The following is a 23,618-nucleotide window of genomic DNA, read 5'->3' on the forward strand; positions in this document are numbered from 1 at the left end:
GCCTGTGAACCAGGTCTGAGTGTTTTCCCCTCACCAGTCAGTCACAGGGAACCGCCTGCCATGAGTCCACAGATGGGAGGTGAGGGGGAGTACCGGAGTGATGGAGGCCAAGGACCTGGGGTCTGGACTATCTGTCCATGTATCTGACTTGAGCATCCGGCTGCCGTTGGACCTGGTCCTGAAGGTGCCATCTCCACGGGATTGCTGCTCTGCCTGCCTGGCCACATGGCTTGGTGGGTTTGCCAGTACTTAGCTTACAACAGGCAGCTTCAGTCACAGAGACACTCCATGTCCTATGGTCAGACTCTAAGTCTGTACCACAAGCCAGTAGCATGATAGCAACTGCTTTGAGTGATGAGTATCTCTGGTACGGCCTTGCTCCAACCTTAATGAGTCTGTGTTGGGATCCTTCTTTTGAGGCTTCCCGCAGACTCCTCACGGCACTGTTATCTAATGAGGACAGATCCCTCTCCTCTCTTGCACCTTTGGTTGGTTGTGATTGCATCGTGACTAGCGACAGAGCAGCCTGCACTGCAGGCCTTAACGGGTCATGCCTGTGTACCCCAAGCCCCACTTGATCAGACATTCCACCAGTTTGGTGCTCTATCCAGCATCGTGCCAGAAAAGTCCCTTTTCTTGCTTGAGGTAGACTCAGTTTCTCCCTAACAAATATGAAGCCCTCTGAGAGTATGGGAAGAAAGGAGGACAGAGACAGTTGATACGGGGCAGCTACTTCGATCTGAGCTCAGCAATGAGGAAGAGAGAGGAGGGACATCCCAGCGTGGCAGGAGGGTGACAGGTGTGGCAGGCAGTGTGGAGCAGAAGAGGGTGCTCACGAGACAGACATGGTGAGGGCTGGCACCTCCATGATCACTGTGACCGTTGGAGCATCCTTTCATCTGAAGGCCCAATGCCAAGGTGAGCCCGGCCCAGGTTCTTTTCTGAACTGGTCCCGCCCTGACGCTTGGATCTGCCGAGGGCACCAGGTCACCCCACAGAGGGCTCCACTCCAACCCACCCCTGACTGCTGCAAAGAGGCCAGGAACCCATTCTGTTTTTCCACTGGAGGTAAGTAAGGTCTCTGGTCTCCATTCTAGCCCCGCCAGATGCCCTACTGGAGAGTCCTGTTTCCCAGTACTTGCTTGTGACCTTGCCCACTGGCTCCCCCACAAGGGAACTCCCAGGGACAATGAAGCCAGACCATGACGCCAAAACACTGTCCAGCTTCTCTTCTCTGGGGAGTCTTCTGTCATCCCAGAGTGACAAGGTTGCCCTCTCCTAGTGTGGCTATAAGCTTTGTGGATGCTATTCCATCTTCCATGGGTTGTGCGAAAACAGTCACTGCCAAACCCAAGGGCACTTAGATTTTCTATGTCATCATGTTCTAAGATTTTAGTTTTGCATTTTACATGTAGGTCTATGATCAATTTTGAGTTAATTTTTTTGTGAAGGATAATAAGGTCCGTTTAGATTTATTTTTTTTTGCATATGGACATCCAGTTGTTCCAGCACCGTTCATTGAAAAGATGGATCCTTTCTCCATTGAATTGCTTTTGCTGACTGTCAAAGATCAGTTGACAGTATTTGTAAAGGTCTATTTCCATTATTCCATTTTGCGAAACTGGGAAGAAACCTTGTTGATGGCAGGGAGGAGGCAAATGGGAAGCCCAGGGGGCTTCTCATGTTCTGTATGAGAACATGTCCTGACTCATGGGAACATGGGTATTTGCTTTTCTAGTTTTTTTTAAATTCAGATGAACAAAATCAGATTACTTACTATCCACCAAGTTAGTCCATTCGAGACCTGCTTTCATTTTGTTTATTTTAAAAATAAGCTCATTAACACCTGTGAAGCCACCACCCAACCCTGGCATAGGACCACCACCAGTAACTTGCATATACTGTCCTGACCCCCAGTTCCCCCGCACCCCACAGTGACCGATAGCCTGCATTTGAATTTATCGTTCTCTTGCTTCTAAAATTTGTGATGCAATCTGTAGGACAAAATCTGCCATTTTTACAATTCAGAGGCATTAGTTATATTCACAATATTCAACCATCACCACTATTTCCAAAACCCTTTAATTACCCCAAAGAGAACTTCTGTACCCATTAAACAATAGCTCCCTATTCTCCTCCTTTAGGCCCTATTCACCTCTATCTACTTCTTGTCTATGAATTTACCCATTCTAGATATTTCACATAAATGAAATCGTATAATATTTGTCATTTTATAACTGGCTTATTTCACTTAGCATAATGTTCTCAAGGTTCATCCTTGTTGTAACATGTGTCAGAATTTTATTCCTTTTTATGGCTGAAAAGCATTCCATTGTATGGACAGGCCATATTTGTTTATTCAGTCATATGTCAAAGGACACTTAGGTTGCTTCCCCCATTTTTTACATAGCTTAATTATATATTTATGTATGCCTAAAATTATGTTTTCAGTTTAGCATAGTTTTGACTTTATGCAAAAAGTATCCTATCTGTAGTCTTCTGGGACTTGCTTTTCTCTTCTCAATATTATATAACTAAGTTTTTTTTTCCCGATGCTGTCATTTCCCTGAAGGGCACTTTGGTTGTTTGCAGTTTGTTGCTATGAACTTTTGTGTGTGTGCCCCCTAGTGCAACCTATGAAGTTCCTCTTGCGTTATGTGCCAAGATACGGAAGAGTGGAAGATATGCACATATTCAACTTGACAGGTGAGGCCCAATTTTTTTTCCCCAAAGTGGTCTTACCAATTTATATTCCCACTAGCAATATATAAAAGACCTCTCTGTAATATCCACAGGTTCCGCCATCCACTGAGGGTCTTGGAACAATCCCCTGCAGATAAGGGGGGATTACTGGGCATTTCCTTCTCCATTTGTTGAATAATTCCCTTTCTTCCCTGATCTGCCACCTGAGTTACATATTAAAGGAATGGCTTATCTTTGAGGAGTCTGTTTAGGGCTCTCTGTCTCATCCCACTGACCAGTTTGTCTACCCTTGTACTCCTTTGTACTAATGTCAGGCTTTGTTGATTATCATAGCTTTATAGTGAGTCTTGTTATTTGCTAGGCAAGCCCCCACTCATTCATCTTCTTCAAGGGTGTGTTACTTCATCTTGACCTTTGCTCTTCCAGAAAGCCAACAGTAAACCTGATACCTGAACCTACTAAAGAGAGTATAGAGCAAAACCAATGGACAACTCTCACTTTTGAATAAAAGTGCAAAGTTTAAAAAGAAAAGATAACTGAGTGAACCCCAGCAATATAACAAAGGGTCAAATATTATGTATGACCAAGTAGGGTCTAGCCCAGAAATACGAGAGTGGTTCAACGTCAGATCTTTTCACAGAAGTCATTACTCAGCAGATTAGAAGCAACTACTTGATCACATCAGTAGGTTTTGTAAGGCATTTGGTAAAATTCAATATTCATTCCTTTAAAAGAGCATGAACATTACAAACCTGGCTGTGAGAGACAGTGCTTTGACTGTTCTAGTGATCTCACAAAAGCATTTTCAACAAAACTCGGAGACAGGTATCCTCAGCCCCAAGCAAGTTGTGGGAGCTTTCCAAGGCAGTTGGAATTCTCATGGAAGCTGCAGGGAACGGGCAGGCATGCGGAGTAAATTGTGAACTGCCCGACTCTCTCATATCCCAGATAAGAGCAGTGCACTTTGTCTAAGTATGGGGTTTGTTCTGAAGTGGGACAGCTATATCCCTGTACACAGCAAGAGCTATAGGACTTGGGGAACATCGGCGGGAGATGGAACAGGAGCCATGTAGGGGATATGTGCAATTAAAAGGCAGCAAGTATATAACAGAGCATCCAACGGGTGGCGCATCTCAGAAAACACCGAAAACAAAGTACACTTCTGTAAGTAAGGGACTCATCCTGAAGTAGTAATCCTACACGCCTTGCATAAAACGGGAGCCTAGAGATCTGGGGTAAAAACAATGGAGACACAGCAGAAGCCACACTGTGGGGGTGGGTGGGGGAAGGGCGGTGAAGATATGCGAGATTGGTTTAGTGCTAGCACAGCTGAGAAACACAAAGTTATCAATATTTTCCCTACTGTTCGTGCTTTCTGTGTCCCGTTTAAGAAATCTTTCCCCAAAACAAAATGATGTTGAATGTAAACTGTAATTGAAAAACAAAAATAAAAAACAAGTTAATTAATGAAATCAAATAAACTTGAAAAGGAAAAGTATTCCCCAACCCCAAGATCATGAACATGTTCTCCCGTTGTCCTCTACAAGCTTTAGTGTATAGCATCAAGCAGTGGTGAAGATTTTTTTTCCAAAAAAAAAAAAAAAAATTTTCCAGTCTGACGATGCTTAGGAACGTTTTGTAGGGTCTTTTACAAGGTCCAGGTTGGGGTTGGTTTTTGGGGGTTTTTTTTTTCAGTTACAGGACTGGTTTCTTTTATTATTATTAATTTTAGGGAAAGAGAGGAAGAGGGAAGAGAGAAACGATTTGTTGTTCCACTTATTTATGCATTCATTCACTGGTTGATTTTTGTATGTGCTCTAACCGGACATCGAACCTGCAACCTTGGTATATCAGACAAAGCTCTAATCCACTGAACAACCTGGCCAGGGCCAGGTTAGTTTTTTGACTTGTTTTTAACAAAGCAGGACGCCTACCAAAGTACTCCCTTCCTTTAAAAAGTACATTGCATTGAGATTCAAGTCCCTTTAGGGATGGGGCATTTGCTTATACTTATTAGGTTGTAAAAAAAAATTACAATATAAATGGAGCAACTTAAAAATGGAGCCAGAGCAGCCCCGCCAGAGGAACTGCTTTGCATGTCTTCTGCCTCAAACCTTTGCAATGTTAGAACAAAGCAAAAGACCCTTTGGACGGGGCCGAGGGCAACCCTGTGCTTCAACAGTCCCTTTTGAGGACAGAGGCATCTGCTCATTGTTATCAGGGCTTGCCTCTTTTAAATTGTAAGGGGGCCACTGGAAATTCTCGGAGCTGGCTCTCAATTGCTTCCCCAAGTAAATTAATCTTGTGATTGCCTGGCGAGGAGAACTGACCCCTCCTCTCCTTGCTGCCTCGAGTCCCACCATCTCTTGCACAGATCTTGGCTGTAGTCCCCAAACAACTTTCCGTCTTCGGTGGCTACACCTCCCCCCACTTACCTGCTCCCCCATCGAGGCTGCTTTTGCAAAAGCATCTCTGTCCTTGGGAAGAGGTGGGGGCGGGGATTCTCTACCCTCTTTAGGTCTCTCTCTGGCTGGGCCTAAGAATTAAGCTGACTGACATTAGACATTAACAGGAGGAAAGCATGCACATTTTATTAAATGTTCACATGTACGTGACAGCCTTCAGAAGAGAACGGAGACCCAAAGACGTGACCAAAACAGGAAGCGTTTATACCTTTTAGACAAAGACTTGATGAATCTGTGAAGAATTGATGAGACAAAGGGGTCTGGGCTAGGGGTGGTCCGAGGTGAAGGGGTCTGGGTAGGGGTGGTGAAGTGACTAGGAACAGAAGGGTGGTTTAACAGTGTTTGTACAGGTTTCCAGGACTCCAGTTTCCCGTTTCTGGTGATAAGAATGTCCTCCTTCCTCCTGGTACGGGGAGGGCGCCTTTCACAGGGGAGTTTTATCACCCGTTTTCAGGGAGAAAAAGGGGGGTCCTCCTTGCACCTGCTGTTTCTTACATGCCTTTGATTCAAAATAATCAATATGGCAAAGCGGCCAATTTGGGGGTGACATACTCTTGCTTCAGGGGCTTCTTAGGCATTGGACTTGGGTTCTTGGTTACATGGATGTGTTCACTTTGTGCAAATTCATCAAGCTGTGTATTTACGATTTTGCACTTTGCTGTGTACTTTCATAACAGTTCACTCAGACTTTTTTCCTCCATCTGGATATCCAGTTGATGCAGCTCCAATTAATGAAAAGCTGCCCTTTCCCCATCGCTGTGAAGTGTGTTGGAGAAACGTGATTAAAAACAAAATCTCCCAACCCAGAACACCTCTCCACAAAAACAGAAAAGGAAAACAACTGTGTCGCTGAATAAGGATGAAACCAGAATATGGTGTGCACAGCAGGCCACCATCTGAGGGGGTGCAAAGACACAAAGAAGTCTCGCCCTCTACAGAATGGATACTTGCCATTCCAATAGGGATGTTTTGCCACTTGGAACCTGGCATCCGTTAAAGAAAGACCCATCCCCTCCCAGGAAACAGGGCGCCCGGAGGTGTCTTCCTTGATTGCATTTCAAAAAGTTGTTTCCAGGTCCTTGAGGGGAGGAAACATTCCCAAGTTGTGAGAATGGCCCAAAGCTTATTTACCATTAAAAAGATTTACATACATTTAAAAAGACAAAGGAAGAAGTTCTGCATGAAAAGGTTGAGAGGGGGGAAGTCTCATGCCTTATTTTCTACAGGGAGAATTAAGGCTCTTATTCTCAATTTGTATTTGCCTTACAGTCTCTTCCCTGTATTACTATGAAATAGTAATTGTACAATATTAATTCTCTCCATTGTTTTCACCTTTTTCTGGGCAAGGTGCAGATGCTTAAATGGCCAGCAAGTAAAATACAAAACAAAATAATGCAAAATTACAATAGGATGAATTTTAAAATTCAGTATATTTGCCTTGGGAGAATAACCTTTAAATATTTCATATATCATGCCTATGTTGAGGCTTAAATCAGATTCTTAGTAAGCAATTTGTGAACATTTTTCTTCATCATACGTTAATTTTACTATCTGTTGTGACATTTTTATTACTCGAGCTTTCAAACAGTTAACTATTTTAGTATTATGTTTAAGTTCTTATACAATCCAAGTTTAGAGTAACTTAATTCTGAAGTTTTATAGTTTGAATTTTTAACTAAGAGTTTTACTTGTAAGGCCCAATAAATTTCTCCTGAGTTATCATGTGTAAATGTCATCATATTTACACGATAATTTAGGCCCTTCAGTAATTGTTCCATTTTCTCAAATAATGTGTCTCAGATGCGAATACAATGGTACGTAAAGAGAAAACCGTGGGCCCCAATGGTGTCCCTCCTGCTAAAAGCCCATGGTACCAAACCTAGTTTTGATACTTGATCTAACTGCAGTTTCAGACTCTCCAGAAACATCATCTTAATCGACCAGTTTGGAATTTACTGGTCAAGCACCAAGATAGTCTGTCACATGGGCCTCTCCATCCCGCCCCCCAAATAGAAGAGGACCAAGAGGGCACTATGCCAAGTGAAATAAGTCAGAGAAAGACGAATACTTTTTTACCTCATTTACATGTGGAAGCTAAAAAAAATAAAATAAAATAGCCCGGACTGGTGTGGCTCAGTGGACTGAGCGCAGGCCTGCGAACCAAAAGCACCAGTTTGATTCCCAGTCAGAGCACATGCCAGGGTTGTGGGCCAGGTCCCCAGTTGGGGACATGGGAGAAGCAAACAGCCAATGTTTTTCTCCCTCTCCTTCTCCCTCCCTTCCCTGCTCTCTAAAAATAAATCAATAAAATACTTAAAAAAATGTTTTTGAAAACAGCCCTAGCTAGTGTGGCTCAGTGTATTGGGCACCGGTCTGTGAATCAAATGGTCACCAGTTCGATTCCCAGTCAGGGCACCTGCCTGGGTTGCAGACCAGGTCCCCAGCAGGGGGTGAGTGAAATGCAACCACACATTGATGTTTCTCTCCCTCTCTTCCCCTCTCTAAAAATAAATAAATTAAAAAATTTAAAAACTAAATGAATGAACAGAGTAAAATGACCCATAGACAGAAGTTGTGGTTGCCAAAAGAGAGGGGGGTAGGGGATGGAAATTTTCTTTAAATTAAATAATCAAATAAGAAAAGTAGAAGAAAGCTAAAACAATCTAAAGTAAGTAATAAATGTAGAGTGTATATATATATATATATATATATATATATATATACTGTATAACAACAAAATAAGATGCATTAGTTATTTTAAATATAATAACAGGAAACCACCTATTGAAATTTACTATCCATCATATTAGGTTAAAAGAAAAAACTCAAATATATGCTATTTAGAAGAAACACATTTAAAAGAAACAGGGATAATAAAAGCAATAGGTAAGTGCAATACACAAACCAAAGAACACAGGTAAGGCAATAATCATATTTGATGTTAGTATCAAGTAACATGGAATTTAGGATTAAAAACAAGTAGAATAAAAAGGATAAAATATACAACTGACAAAAAAGGGTGGTCAGTCATAGGACATTAGCCCCTTTCTCAGGCCCTCTTTCCCAGAGCTGGCTGGACCCCATAAAGCATGACTGACCCTAATTGTTTTATGAACCTCTATCCTCAGGACTAGAACATTACTGGAAGCGCCCTGAAGGCACAGAGGCTCTGGGAACTTAAGAAACGGGACAAACAGGACCTCAGCCACACTGACCAGAGCCTGCAACCAAAGATAACATCAAAACAAGTTGCAGCCCAACTGAAACATCTTGCTCTACAAGCACCCGATTACCGATAAAAGCCCAAAGCCCTGACCCCTCAGGGCTGGTGCATATCTCTGCACCTAGCCCTTTCCCTCTCTTGGGAAAGTAAAAATAAAACCTTTACTCTCTGCACTTTCTTCCCTTTGGGAATTCTTTCAGAGCCCGCATCACCGACCACCCTAACAGTCAGGAAGGTATATGTATTCAAAACAAAAGAAAGAGACAAAGAAAAAAAGTCTATGCACCAAACTCTATCACAGCTAAAGTTATAAATCCATAACAAAAAAAAGAGAGTTTTATTTTTAAAAAAAATGAACACAAAGAAGAGGCAATCTGCATGATAAAAAACCCTTATCTTTCTCTCTCTCTCCAAGAAGATGATGTCCTGGGCCCCAAATTAATCCCTTCTTTTCTTTTGTTAATAGCTCCCTTGCCCCAGCCTTCCTTCTACAGCAACCATCCATTTAGTAAACATTCCACATTCCCCCCAACCCCTCAGCGCCCTTCTAGTTGCTGAATAGGATGCTGTCTGGTTCAGTAATTTTTTTTAGTAATTGTTTAAGAAAGCCAATTAGATCTTCACATTTACTCCGCTGAATTTTTGTTAAACAACACTCACGGCCATCATCTAGTCTTACCATGAAGCACCAGTTCATGGGAACCGATAGAACTTCCAGTTTTTGACGTGCCCAGTTATATTTGTTACTAGTCTTGGGACAAACCCCTCCTATGGGCCATTTTTTTTCCTTGCATCATTCCAAATCAATAGTCATATTATTATAAGGTTAAGGCAATTACATCTCCCTGAACAACAGCCAACCTTTGCTTATCCATCTATATTGGGACTGGGGGCGCTTGTTTCCTAAAGTGAGTTAAATGACATTAGACCTGTCTTCTGCAGTATCTATCTGTAAATGCCAGGTTTCTCTTTGTCTATTAATTAGATGCTTTCCTTCTCGACACCATCCTTTCATCTCTTCCGGAAGTCATGGCTCCAATACTTACTTGTTTCCTTAAATTTGAACAGTCCTGTAACTTTCAACTAATAATGATATTTTAGAGATTTATTTATCTATCTATCTATCTATCTATTTAGAGCTCTTTTCCTAAAAATTTTTAATCCTCACCTGAAGATATACTTAGAGAGGAAGGAGGAGAGAGAGAGAGAGAGAGAGAGAGAGAGAGACCTCGAATCCTACGCCCCCTGGTTGCCTCTTGTACACACCCCAACCAGGGATAAAAAATCCAACCTAGGCATGAATGTACCCTGACCAAGAATCAAACTCACAACCTTTTGGTATATGAGACATCACTCAAACCAACTCAGCCACCTGACCAGGCCAGGGCCTTAGAGCTCTATTATAGCTGATTGGTACTGGTGGAATTATTTTTTCCCAGAATTAAACTATTTCAAGCAGTCCAATCTCAATTTTTAACCAAATAACATGGTTGTTAGTAAATGCAATTCTTAAAGTGATTCAAATACCCACTACTGTGAATAGGACCACTATGAGAACAGGGCTAAGTTCAATGCCAATATCAGATACTCTAGAAAAATGTTTTGTGTGAACCGCAGTCCAGTCCTCCTAAAGGGCTGGCTTCACGCAGCATAGACACAGCTGGGTCTTTTTTCACTCTGATGACCCTATGAACGATCAGCAGCACGTGGAAGGGTCCCTCCCGGGGCAGCAACAGCCCACTTTCCTTCTGGGAAGGCCTTTATGTAGCTGAAATCTCTCAGTCAACTTGGTTAGCACACTTCTTTGGAGCGATCCTTATCCTTTTGGGTTCTTCTAACTTTAAATCTCAGGGTTTCTAAGACAGAGAGAAACCTTTTTAAGGAACAAGCATGGCAGTGGAAGGATTCGTTTAAATCAGGCACGGAACTTGGGCTCTGACCCAAATTCATAGACCTCCCACACATAAAGTCAAAAGCAGTAGGACCGTGCTTGCTTAAAGGGGTCGCTCTAATTTTTAACAAGATGAATGGCAAAGTTGTAGACCACCTTAACACGGTAGGTTACAGAACTTTGGCCAATGAGTATTTGGGAGTTTGAGTGGTTAGATCCTGGAAGTAGAAATAAAGTTACTTTTTTGTGTATGATTCAAATGCTCTGGGAAGCCAAAAGCAGAAGTCATGTTTATTAAGAGAACCTACCATTGCCTGAGCAGTGGCTTTTGAAGAGAGCAAGACTTGGGGCCCTCACGACGTAACACACACCCCAGCTAGACAAAAATCTCTTACCTTTTACAAATATTAGTTCTATGAAATTCACCTGCTTCCAGGTTGCCAGTAAAGCTGGTCAAGGAAAACTTCCTGTGCTTACCTTTGCAGTGTCCTATAGCCTATGGACAATTCTGCTGATAAATGGCACACCTCTTTGATATGTTTTGAATAATTTCATTTATTTAGTGAGTGTAGTAAGAGTCTAGCGCTTTTAAAATTCCTCTCTTACTCAGGTAAATTTTTGTTAGATTTTATTTATTTATTTTTTAGAGAGGGAAAGGGAGGGAGGGAAGAGAAACATCAATGTATGGTTGCCTCTGGAGCGTCCCTTACTGGGGACCTGGCCTGCAAACCCAGGCCTGTGCCCTGACAGGGAATCAAACCAGCAACCCTTCGGTTCACAGGCTGGCACTCAATCCACTGAGCCACACCAGCCAGGGCTCTTACTCAGATGAATTTTATACAACACGAACCAGGCAAATAGGGAAAGATTTTGTGAGGGAATTCCCACAGCTCAAACTTTTTTAAAAAATATATTTTATTGATTATGCTATTAAAGTTGTCCCATTTTCTTTCTCCCCTTTATTCCCCTCCATCCTACACTGCCTCACCCCCCCACCAATCCCCTCCCCCGCCTTAGTTCATGTCCATGGGTCGTACATATAAGTTCTTTGGTTTCTCCATTTCTACACTATACTTAACCTCCCCCTGTCTATTTTGTACCTACTATTCATGCTGCTTATTCCCTGTACCTTTTCCCCCATTCTTCCCCTTCCCCCTCCCCTCTGTTTTACTGTTCATAGCTTTTTGTCTTCTTTTTCTTAGATAAGTCCCTTCAACATTTCATATAATAAGGGCTTGGTGATGATGAACTCCTGTAACTTGACCTTATCTGGGAAGCACTTTATCTGCCCTTCCATTCTAAGTGATAGCTTTGCTGCATAGAGTCATCTTGGATGTATGTCCTTGCCCTTCATGACTTTGAATACTTCTTGCCAGCCCCTTCTTGCCTGCAAGGTTTCTTTTGAGAAATCAGTTGAGAGTCTTACGGGAATTCCTTTGTAGGTAACTGTCTCCTTTTTTCTTGCTGCTTTTAAGATTCTCTCCTTATCTTTGATCTTGGGTAACTTAATTATGATGTGCCTTGGTGTGTGCTTCCTTGGGTCCAGCTTCTTTGGGACTCTGAGCTTCCTGGACCTCCTGGAAGTCTATTTTCTTCGGCAGATTGGAGAAGTTCTTTTTCATTTTTTCAAATAAATATTCAATTTCTTGCTCTTCCTCTTTCCCTTCTGACACCCCTATGATTCAGATGTTGGATCGTTTAAAGTTGTCCCAGAGGTCCCTAAGCCTCTCCTCATTTTTTTGAATTCTTATTTCTTCATTCTGTTCTGGTTGAATGTTTATCTCTTCCTTCTGCTCCCAATCATTGATTTGCGTCTTGGTTTCCTTCCCGTTACTGTTGGTTCCCTGTATATTTTTCTTCATTTCACTTCGCATAGCCTTTGCTTTTTCCTCCACTTTGCGATCATACTCAACCAATTCATTGAGCATCCAGATCACCAGTGCTTTGAACTGTGCACCTGATGGGTTGGCTCTCTGTTTATCGCTTAGTTCTACTTTTTGAGCTTTGATCTGTTCTTTCATTTGGGCAGTATTTCCTTGTCTCAGTGCACGTTGGAAATTGTTGGAAGGGGCGGAGCCTTAGGTATTTGCCAGGGTAGTGCAACCCTGGTCGCTGAGTTGTGATGCTCTCTGTGGGGGAGGGGTCCAAGAGGGAAAAATGCCACTTGCTCAGCTCTCTGCCGGCTCTCAGTCACTTCCCCCACTACCTACAAGCAAATTGGGCCCTTTTGGTGCCGATTCCCAGGTGCGTGGGTTTGTGTACATTCTAGGACCCTGTGGGTCTCTCCAAAGGACACTCCTATGAGGCTGGGAGTTTCTCCTGCCACCGCAACCCCCACAGGTTTTTACCTCCAGAGGTTTTGAGGCTTTCTTTTCCTGCACTGGAACCCTGGATTGCACTGTCTGCCTCTCTCCCCAGCTGTTCCTCCGGTTTATCTGCATGTAAATGTGGGACCGCCTGGTCCTCTAACCGCTGCCTTGCTGCGCATCCTCTCTGCCCCAGCTTCCCGTCTCTACCCCTCCTACCAGTCTGGGTAGATGTTTCTTTAGCTCCTTGCTTGTCGGATTTCCATGCAGTTCGATTTTCTGGCAGTACTGGTTATTTTTTGTTTTTAAATTTGTTGTTGTCCTTCTTTTGGTTGTTCGAGGAGGGAAAGTATATCTACCTAGGCCTCCATCTCGGCCGGCCCCACAGCTCAAACTTCTTGTAACACCCCTTTCATTTGCCTACTTCCTTCTGTGGAGTTTTGTTGTTGTTGTTGTTGAACAAACAAAAGCTTCTTATTGTATTCAGAGTGGCCTCTATGTGTGCAATGTTTACAGCGCTAGCAAGACAATCCTCACCTTTAGAAACCTCATCCTTTTGGTCTGTGTGAGCTCTAAAATGCTATACAGTCATCCCCTATTATCTGCACGGATGTGTTCCAAGACCCCGAGTAGATACCTGAACCTGCAGATAGTACCAAACCATATATGTGTGTGTATATACGCACACAACAGTACTATGTTTTTCCTATACATATGACTTATGGGCAGGGAACAGACAGCATGGAGACACTGGAAAAAGGGATGAGTAAAATCCCAGAAGGGACAAGGAGGGAAGGTGAGAGATGTCATCACACTACTCAGAACAGCGCGCATTTTAAAACTTGTGAATTCTTCATTTCTGGAATTTTCCAGTACTTTTGGATCATGGTTGACCATAGGTAACTGAAACTTCAGAAAGTGATACTGCAAGTAAAAAGGGACTACTTTACTGACATCTGAGCAGGCAGTTACTGTATAAAGCCTCTAACAAATCAACTATCAATTTTTCCATGAGGTATTTTAGTTCCTATAGAATTTAGAAATTCTCTATTTTTTCAAATTCATCCTGTAGTATGACGGACACGAAACATATATATATATATGTATATTATATATATAATTAATATATTATATACAATGTATATATAACAAATATAACACATTTTATTTATTTTTAGAGAGAGGGGAAGGGAAGGAGCAAGAGAGGGAGCGAAACATCCAATGTGTGGCTTCCTCTTGCACGCTCCCATATGGGGACCTGGCCTGCAACCCAGGCATGTGCCCTGACTGGGAATCAAACCGGTGACCTTTCACTTCATAGGCTGGCACTCAGTTCAGTGAGCCACACCAGCCACGGCAACACATATGTTCATTTTAAGTTCAGAACCAAGAATTGAAGCTCTAGTCACTACCATTAACTCGATTGGTTGTGCAGATCTAACTCCAGACAAAACATGATCCTCCACGGTTTTATGACAAATCCCCACAGCAAAGGAAGCCTTAAGTGAGCCACTTTTATCTAAGTACATGACCCATGAGTAAACATCATCAAATGTGTAATATGAACAAGAATATCAGATGAATCAGGTTGTGTTTTTCACAATTTGTAACCCCAAAGCTAGAGGAGAGACTAGAAGCCATTTTGAGTTGTTCAAAGGCTCTTCTGGAGAAACCAGAGTTAGTGGAACTGCTCCATCAGAGGTTTGGTCTGCTCTGCAAAAGTTGAAATGAATCCACTGTTGATGACACTGTACTAGTCCCAAAATAGTCTAATTTTTTTTAGTAGCAGTAGTAGGCTGTTTTATCTGTGAAGTGGGCTGCCTCCTAGACTGTCATACTTTTTGGCCTGCAACTGATGCCCTAAGCATCTTAATTCAGTTTAGCATACAGCAATGTGTCTGCTGAGGCTTGTGTCCCTGTCCAGGGAGAAATTGTGGGAAAGTCAAGGTATTAGTTTTCCATTGCTCTTTAGTTTCTAAGGCTACCAGCAAGTCATCTACATACTGAATAACCATAGATTTCTCTCTCTGGTGGGACACATTAAGTTTTCCTGTAAATGTCTAGAGAAAAGAAGAGGAGAGTATAAAACCCTTGAGAAATCCTTTGCTATAAATATTGGACTTTTTCCATAAACGAAAGCAAACAATTTAGACTCACCTTCTAGAGGAAGAGAAAGAAAAAAGAAGGCAGAGTACAGATAGATATAGAGAAAAACTATTGCACATGATACTGGAGTCAGAATAGTTGCAGGGGTTAATGAGGCATCAGATTTATTTACCTCTTCAAATTCTTGTACAAATCTGTACAGTGGTTGATCATCTTTATCAAATTTATCTTCTGTTATGCTCTGAATGTGTGTGTTCTCCCAAATTCCTAATCCCAAAGAGATGGTATTTGGAGGTGGAGAATTTGGGAGGTAATTAGGTTTAGATGAGGTCATAAGGGTAAGACCCTTATAAGGGATTAGTGCCTTTATGAGAAAGCTAGAGATCTGTTCCTTTCCACCAAGAAGCACTCAGAAAACACTGTGGGAGCGCACAGTGAGAAGGCAGCCATCTGTATGAAACAAGCTCTCACCAGAAACCAAATTGGCCAGCACCCTTGATCTTAGACTTCCAGCCTCCAGCACTGAGGGAAATAAAGGTCTGTTGTTGAAGCCCTCCTCCTCCCTGGCCCTGACCTGGTCTGGTCTATGGTATTTTATTATAGCAGCCCAAGCATGCTAAAGCATCTTTCTTCTTTATTTGAAGTATAAGAGTATTAGGGGGCAAATGTCTTATTAAAATTATCCCTTATTTTTCTAATTCTTGTATAACTTTTTTTCATTTTGTATTAGATTTTATTTATTTATTTTTAGAGAGAGGGGAAGGGAAGGAGAAAGAGAGGGAGGGAAACATCAATGTGTGGTTGCCTCTCACGCACCCCGCATGGGAGAACTGGTCTGCAACCCAGGCAATTGTCGTGACTGGAAGTCGAACTGACAATCCTTCGGTTCGCATTCCGGTGCTCATTCCACTGAGCCACGCCAGCCAAGGGCTAATTCTTGTGTAACGGGTTTTATTCCTTCTGCTGGAGCTCTTGACAAAGGTTGTTGTTTTACACATGACTATGGCTTATCCCTTTAGTAAACTATTTTTATTTGTTCTATATCGTGAATTTAACTTGCGTATTTATTCTCTAGGGCCGCAAAGATGCAACAATTTCTTTAAGCTTGGGGTGCTTCTCTAGCACAGAGTGAGATGGCCACTCTCGGCCATCCCCATTTTCTTTCAGAAGTCACAGAGTAACCAAATCAGGTGACTTTTCCCCCAGGAGCTCCACAGACGCTCCCTCCAGAGGACAGAATCTGACAGCCTCTAAGTTGCACAGCAGGCCTCTCCCCAGCAGGTTTCTGGGACACTTGGGAGAAGTAAGGACTCAGGTCGTTCCCCAGTCAGAGAGCCTATCTGGGTGGGAACCATGGAGGGAAAGGAACAATAGAGGGCTGACTGAGACCAGCAACCTGTGTTATGGAAAGTGAGACATTTCCCAGGAAGTTTCAGAATAAACAGCACTGGGATCTACCAGAAAAGGCAAGGATTAATTTGGCTTAAGGAAGTGTTATTGACGCATAGGTTCCCCAGTTCCCTCCTCTGAGAGTCCCTCAGTCTGTGATTTTTGAGCCCTTCACTAAGTATTTCCTAGCCGAGTCTTGTCCTTCCAGGCTCTCCTGATCCTCTTGTCCCTGAAATTCCTGCCTACTCCAGTCTCTTTCTACAATCCATCTTCCAACATTCTGTCCTTTTGCCATAAAGACATGTAATGTCTTTTTTCCTTTTTCCCCTTTATAAGTTGGTCAGAGTAGAGATCACTCCTTTTAGGAAAGAGTGCTAACTGAGCAACCGACACAGCAGTTTTTTAGTTTCTTCTTTTCTTTTTTGCCTTTCTCTAGAGTTCCCAAATCTGGGTAGCTACTAATATGCTTGAGTAATAGTCAATCCTGGACATCCTCCCAACCTTCTTCCTATCTTGAGTTTTGAGAGTCAAGACAAAGGTGATCAGAGTCAGAGGGTGATTTCAACCTACCCTTGGATCCATGGCAATAGATTTTAAGAAACAAAAATCCTCAAGAAACCATGGGTGAAATTGATGACTCACTGTCTTTCGAATATGCTGCTGCAGGCTTTCACAGCTCATCTTTACCAAAAGGCTTCAAGTGTGGCCACCAGCACCCCCCTGCATGGGTCTCTAATCCAGAGTCATGGCGGATGGTGAACAGTTGGCTTTGCAGGGCCAACATATTCCCTTGATGTGCTGTCCCAACCGACATGCTTGCTCCAGCAAATGAGCAAAGTTTTTTGGTTGAAGAATTGTATGCAGTAGCCAGTGCATATCCCCATGCATGGGGCCATACATAGAAAACCTGCTGCCAAGTGCTTCTGCCAACTTCTTGTTTTAAATGGATAACATCAACTGGCAAGGAAGGCATGTGGATGACACTAGAGCACTAGTAGCTTCTCAGTGGCATCAGCTTTGCTGGCCATCCAAATGCAAAAGAGTGGGTTTTTTTCACATTGACACAAGAAAAAGGTAAAATTATATGGCCCTATGGTCTCCTTTCCAATATTGACATCCATCAGCTTAATACCTTGTTAATAGCAGACAATAAGAAAATCTCCCAGTGCTTAGAAGCTGAACAACATATCTCTCAACAATCCATGGGTCAAAGAAGTTTTGAGGGAGATTTTAAAAAATACACTGAACTGAATGAAAATGAAAATACAGCATAGCAAAACAGACGAGACACAGTTAAAACAGTTCTGAGACAGAAATTTATACACTAAATGCACACATTTGAAAAGAGGACAAGCCTCAAGTCAGTAACCTGAGCTCTCACTTCAAAAGACTAGAAAAGAAGAGTAAAATGAACGCAAAGCAAGCAGAAGGAAGGAAACTAAAGACAAGACCAGAAACCAAGGGCATTGGACCCACAAAAATAATAGAGAAAATCAATGAAACGTAGAGCTGCTTATTTGAAAAGATCAAATAAAAATGAAATAGGGGCCCTGGCTGGTGTGGTTCAGAGGATTGAGTGCCAGCCTGTGAACCAGGGGATTGCTGGTTCGATTCCTAGCCAGGGCACATGCCCGGATTGTGGGTCAGGTCCCCAATGAGGGGCATGCAAGAAGCAACCACACATTGATGTTCTCTCCCTCTCTTTCTCCCTCCCTTCCCCTCTCTAAAAATAAATAAATAAATAAAAATCTTTCTTTTAAAAAATGGTGTACTCAGCTGGTTGGAGTGTTGTTCAGTAAACCAAAAGGTCAGAAAGGTCTTGGGTTCAATTCCCAGTCAGGGTTGCCCCCACCCCACTTCGGGCTCATGCGAGAGGCAACTGATGATTTTTCTCTCTCACATCAAAGTTTCTCTCCCTTTCTTTCTCCCTCCCTCCTTCTGTCTCTAAAAAAATCAATAAGAATTTTTAATAAATAAAATAGGGGACATCATCACAGTTCTTTCAGGCATCAAAAGGATAATAAGGAATTCTACTAATAACTTTTAAACAAAGATTTGACACCTTAAATAGAAATGGAAATGGGCCAATTCTTCAAAAAACACTAACCACTACAAATCACCTAATATAAAATAAATAATTTGAATAACTTTATAAATATTAAGAAAATTGAGTTGATGATTTACGATCCCCCTTTCGGGGAGAAAAAAAACACTTCTGGTCCCAGATGGTTTCACTGGATAATTCTGCCAAACATTTAAAGAAGAATTAATATCCATTCTACACAATCTTTATCCAGAAAATAGAAAAGGAGGAAACAGTTCTTAATTCATTTTATGAAGGTAGTAATGCCCTGATACCAAAACCAGATAAAGAGAGTGAAAAAAGAGAAAACTACAAACCAATATCCTTAATGAATATAGACTCAAAAATCCTTAACTAAATATTAGTGATTGGAATTCAGCAAAATGTAGGAAGACTTTTACACCATGAGAAAGGAGGACCTATTCCAGGCATGTAGGCTGGTTCAATACTTGAAAATCAACGCAATCTGCCATATTAATGCCTAAAGAAGAAAAACCACAAAATGGTATTAACCAATACAGAAAAAGCATTTGACAAAATTTAATTCATGATTAAAAACTCTCAGGAAAATAGGAATAGACGGGTAACTTGATTAAGTATCTTTTGTTATCATCTAAAGAGTTAACATTATATTATTTTGGTATCATCTACAGTTAACATTATACTTAGAGGTGAAAGACTGCTTTCCCCCTAAGATCTGAAGGAAACAAGACAAGGATGTTTGCTTTCAGTACTCTTCTTCAAAATAGTGCTAAAAGATATAGCCAGTGCACAAAGGCAAGAAAAAGAAATAAAAGGCATACAGATCAGAAAGGAAGAAATAAAACTGTCCTTATTTGTAGATGACATAATTGTCTATGTGGAAAATCCCAAGGAGTGTACAAGAACCTCCTAGAACTAATATAGGAGTTCAGCAAGGTTGTAGGATACAAGGTCAGTATACAGGAATCAATGACCATGTGGATACCAACATTTAAAATACAATATCATTTACAAGAGCTCAAAAAAATGAAACACTGAGGTACAAATCTAACAAAACATGTATAGGACTTGTTTGCTAAAAATTACAAAAAACTCATGAAAGAGCTAAATAAATAGAAAGATATAACCCGTTCATGGATTAGAAGACTCAACATAACAAAGATATAAATTCTCCCAAAATTGACATGCAGGTTTTTTAAACATATTTTTTAAATTTATTTTTAGAGAGAAGGGAAGGGAGGGAGAAAGAGAGGGAGAGAAACGTCCATGTGTGGTTGCTCCTTGCATGCCCCCACTGGAGACCAGGCCTGCAACCTAGGCATGCGCCCTGACTGGGAATTGAACCAGTGATCCTTTGGTTCACAGGCCGGCACTCAATCTACTGGGTCACACCAGCCAATAAAAAATTTTTTTTATTTATTGATTTGAGAGAGAGAGAGAGAGAGAGAGAGAGAGACATCAATTTGTTGCTCCACCTATCTATCTATGTATTCATTGGTTGTTTCTTGTATGTGCCCTGATGAGGGATCGAACCCATAACCTTGGTGTATCAGGACAATGTTCCAACCAACTGAATCACCCAACCAGGGTAACATGCTGATTTAATGCAATTCCTATAAAAATCACAGCAAGATTTCTTGTAGGTATAAACAATATTATTCAAAAATTTATATTGAAAGGAAAAGGAATTAGAATAACTACAACAATTTTTTAGAAAGAATAATAGAGTGAAAATAATTAGTCTACCCAACTTCAAGCTTTATTATATAGCTATAGCAATAGAGACAATGTGTTATTGGCAGGGGAAAACACATAAAACAATGGAACATAATAGAGAACCTAGAAATAGAGCCACACATATACTCAACTGATTTTTGACAAAGGTACAAAAGCAATCCAATGCAGTAAGGATAGACTTTGAAACAATTGTCCTGGAGCAATTGGACATCCATCTGCAGGAAAAAAAAGAAGAAGAAGAAGAAGAAGAAGAAGAAGAAGAAGAAGGAGAAGGAGAAGGAGAAGGAGAAGGAGAAGGAGAAGGAGAAGGAGAAGGAGAAGGAGAAGGAGAAGGAGAAGGAGAAGGAGAAGGAGAAGGAGAAGAAGAAGAAGAAGAAGAAGAAGAAGAAGAAGAAGAAGAAAAACAAAACAAAACCTCAACCAAAGTTTCACACCTTATACAAAAATTAACTCAGAATGGGTTGTGGACATAAATATAAAATTTTTAGGGAAAAGAAAAGGAGAAAGCCTTCAGGACCTAAGGCTAAGCAAAGAGTTCTTAGATTTGATACCAACAGCATGATCTATACAAGGAAACATTGTTTATTAGACTTTATCAGACTTAATTACACTTTATTAGAATTAAAAGGCTTTGCTTTGGAAAGATTCTGTTAAGAGGATGGAAAGGCAAGCTATAGACTTGGAGAAAATACTTACAAACCACATATCTGAGAAAGGATGAGTATTTTGAATATATAAAGAACTCAAAGCCGAACAGTAAAAACAAACAAACAAACAAGTTAATTAGAAAGTGGACAAAAGACAGGAACAGACATATTACTGAAGGGGATATGCAGATGACTAATAAGCATATAAAAAGATGTTGGCCATTATTATCCATTAGGGAAACGCAAACTAAAACTGCAATGAGATGTTACCACATGGTTATCAGGATGGCTAAACCAAAAAATATAGTGATAATACCAAATGCTGGTGAGAATGGGCTGGTTGGAAAGTAAAATGGCACTGCCACTTTGAAAGACAGTTTGGCAGTTCCTTATAAAACTAAACATGCAATTACCATATGGCCCAGCAGTTGTACTTCTGGGCATTTATTCCAGAGAAGTGAAGACTTATGATCACACAAAAATCTGTACACGAATAGCAGCTTTATCCATAATAGCCTAAAACAGCAAACAACACAGATGTCCTTCAATGGGTAACTGGTTAAAGATTATTATTTATTTATCTTTAGAGAGAGGGGTAGTGAGGGAGAAAGAGAGGGAGCGAAACATCAATGTGAGAAAGAGACATAAATCAGTTGCCTCTCATCCCCGACCGGGGACCAAACCTGCAACCCAGGCATGTGCCCTGACCAGGATTTGAACCAGCGACCTTTCATTTTGCGGGACAACATTCAACCCACTGAGCCACACTAGTCAGAGATAGTGGATGACTGGTTAAATAAACTGTGGTACATCTACACCATGAAATACTCCTCCAGAGAATTATGATGATTGAAAAAAGCAAGCTCCAAGAATGGAACTGTATGATCTCTAAGGTCCTATTCATATAACATTTTTGAAATGACAACATTATAGAAATAGAGAACACATAATGGTTACCAGGGAATAGGGAAAGTTTGGGGGAAAGGGCAAAGGACGGTGGGTGTGACCATAAAAGGACAACAGGAATGAATATAACAGATGTGACTATAAAAAAACAACTCCAGCCCTGGCTGGTGTGGCTCAGTGGATTGAGCTCTGGCCTGCAAACCAAAGTATTGCCAGTTTGATTTCCAGTGTAGGGCACATACCTGGGTTGTGGGCCAGGTCCCCAGCAGGGGGTAAATGAGATGCAACCATACATTGATGTTTTTCTCCCTCTCTTCCTCCCTCCCTTCCCCTCTCTAAAAATAAATAAATAAAATCTTTAAAAAAAAAAAAAAGACAACTCCATGCGCTGGCTGGTGTAGCTCAGTGGATTGAGCACCAGCCAGTGAACAAGGGGGTCACCAGTTCAGTTCCTAGTCTGGGCGCATGCCTAGGTTGCTGGCCAAGAGGCAACCCATCGATGTTTCTCTCACATACTGATGTTTTTCAACCTCCATTTCTTTCGCCCTTCTACTCTCTTAAATAAATAAATAAATAAGTAAATAAATAGACAACTCTAAACTTCTGGTCAACATGGAAGCGTAGGTAGACATGCTTTGCCTTCTTGTATAACCATAAGAAGTATCACAACTAACCTAAAAACAGAAAACACCCAGAAACTGTCAGAAAATTGAACTATGTGGAAGTCCAACAACCAAAGACTTAAAGAATCCATATTCATCCAGACGGGTAGGAGGCGCAGAGACAGGGAGGTGGAGTAGAAAGGACAAGGTGTGATAGCGGTGGCCAGAGGATAGAACAGTCTCACATTCACATGTGGTGGATAAAATCTGGAGGAATACTTTGGGAACAAGTGACCCCAGCCCTAGGCCAAACTGCACAGCCTAGGGTTCCAGCACTGAGAAATAAAGCCTCATAACTTCTGGCTGTAAAAAACCGTGGGGGTCAGGGCAGTGGAAGAAATTGCAGGTCTCTTGGGAGAGTCCATTTAAAGAACCCACACAGCCCTAGAATGAACACAAACCTACCCACTCTGGGAACCACTGCCAGGCAGCAGCTAGAGGGGCACCAGTCACATACAAGAAGGAGGTGAAGTGACTGGAAATGGGGTAAGTGCTGAGTACTTCTCCAGTGGCATTGTTGCCTCTCTGACCCCTCACCCACATACAGATCCACAAAGCAGTGAAGCCGGTTGCCCTGCCCTGGTGAATACCTAAGGCTCCGCCCTATACAACTTAATAGGTGCACTGAGACAAGGAGTCAAAGCAGCTCTACCTAATGCACAAAAGCAAACACAGGGAGGCTGCCAAATCAAGGAGACAAAGAAATATGGCCCAAATGAAAGAACAGAACAAAACCCCAGAAGAAGAACTAAGTGAAAAAGAGATAGCCAACCTATCAGATGCAGAGTTCAAAACACTGGTGATAAAGATACTCAGAAAACTCACTATTCAGTGAGTATTCACAGCAAAAACATAAGGGAAGAAATGAAGGCTACACTAAGTGAAATAAAGAAAAATCCATAGGGAACCAACAGTGAAAGGAAGGAAGCTAGGGTTCAAATCAATGATTTGGGACATAAGGAAGTAATAAACAATCAACCAGAACAGAATGAAGAAACATGAATTCAAAAAAATGAGGAGAGAATAAGAAGACTTTGGGACATCTCCAAAAGTGCCAACATCCGAATCATAGGGATGCCAAAAGCAGAAGAGGAAGAGCAGGAAATTAAAAACTCATTTGAAAAAATAATGAAAGAAAACTTCCCTAATATGGCAAAGGAAATAGACACACAAGTCCAGAAAGCATGGAGTCCCAAACAAGTTGGACTCAAAGAGGACCTCACCAAGACACATCATAATTAAAATGCCAAAGGTTAAAGATAAAAAGAGAATCTTAAAAGCAGCAAGAGAAAAGCAGAGAGTTACCTACAAAGACTCATAAGACTCCCATAAGACTCTCAGCTGATTTCTCAAAAGAAACTGCAGGCAAGAAGGGACTGCCAAGAAGTATTCTAAGTGATGAAAAGCGAGGACCTACAACCTAGATTTATCTATCCAGCTAAAAAAGCTATCATTTAGAATTGAAGGGCAGATAAAGTGCTTCCCAGACAAGGTAAAGCTAAAGGAGTTCATCATCAC

This window comes from Pteronotus mesoamericanus, unplaced genomic scaffold (genome assembly GCF_021234165.1).
Source record: "Pteronotus mesoamericanus isolate MK-2021 breed Mesoamerican mustached bat unplaced genomic scaffold, CSHL_Meso_final contig_493, whole genome shotgun sequence".
NCBI classification, from domain to species: domain Eukaryota; kingdom Metazoa; phylum Chordata; class Mammalia; order Chiroptera; family Mormoopidae; genus Pteronotus; species Pteronotus mesoamericanus.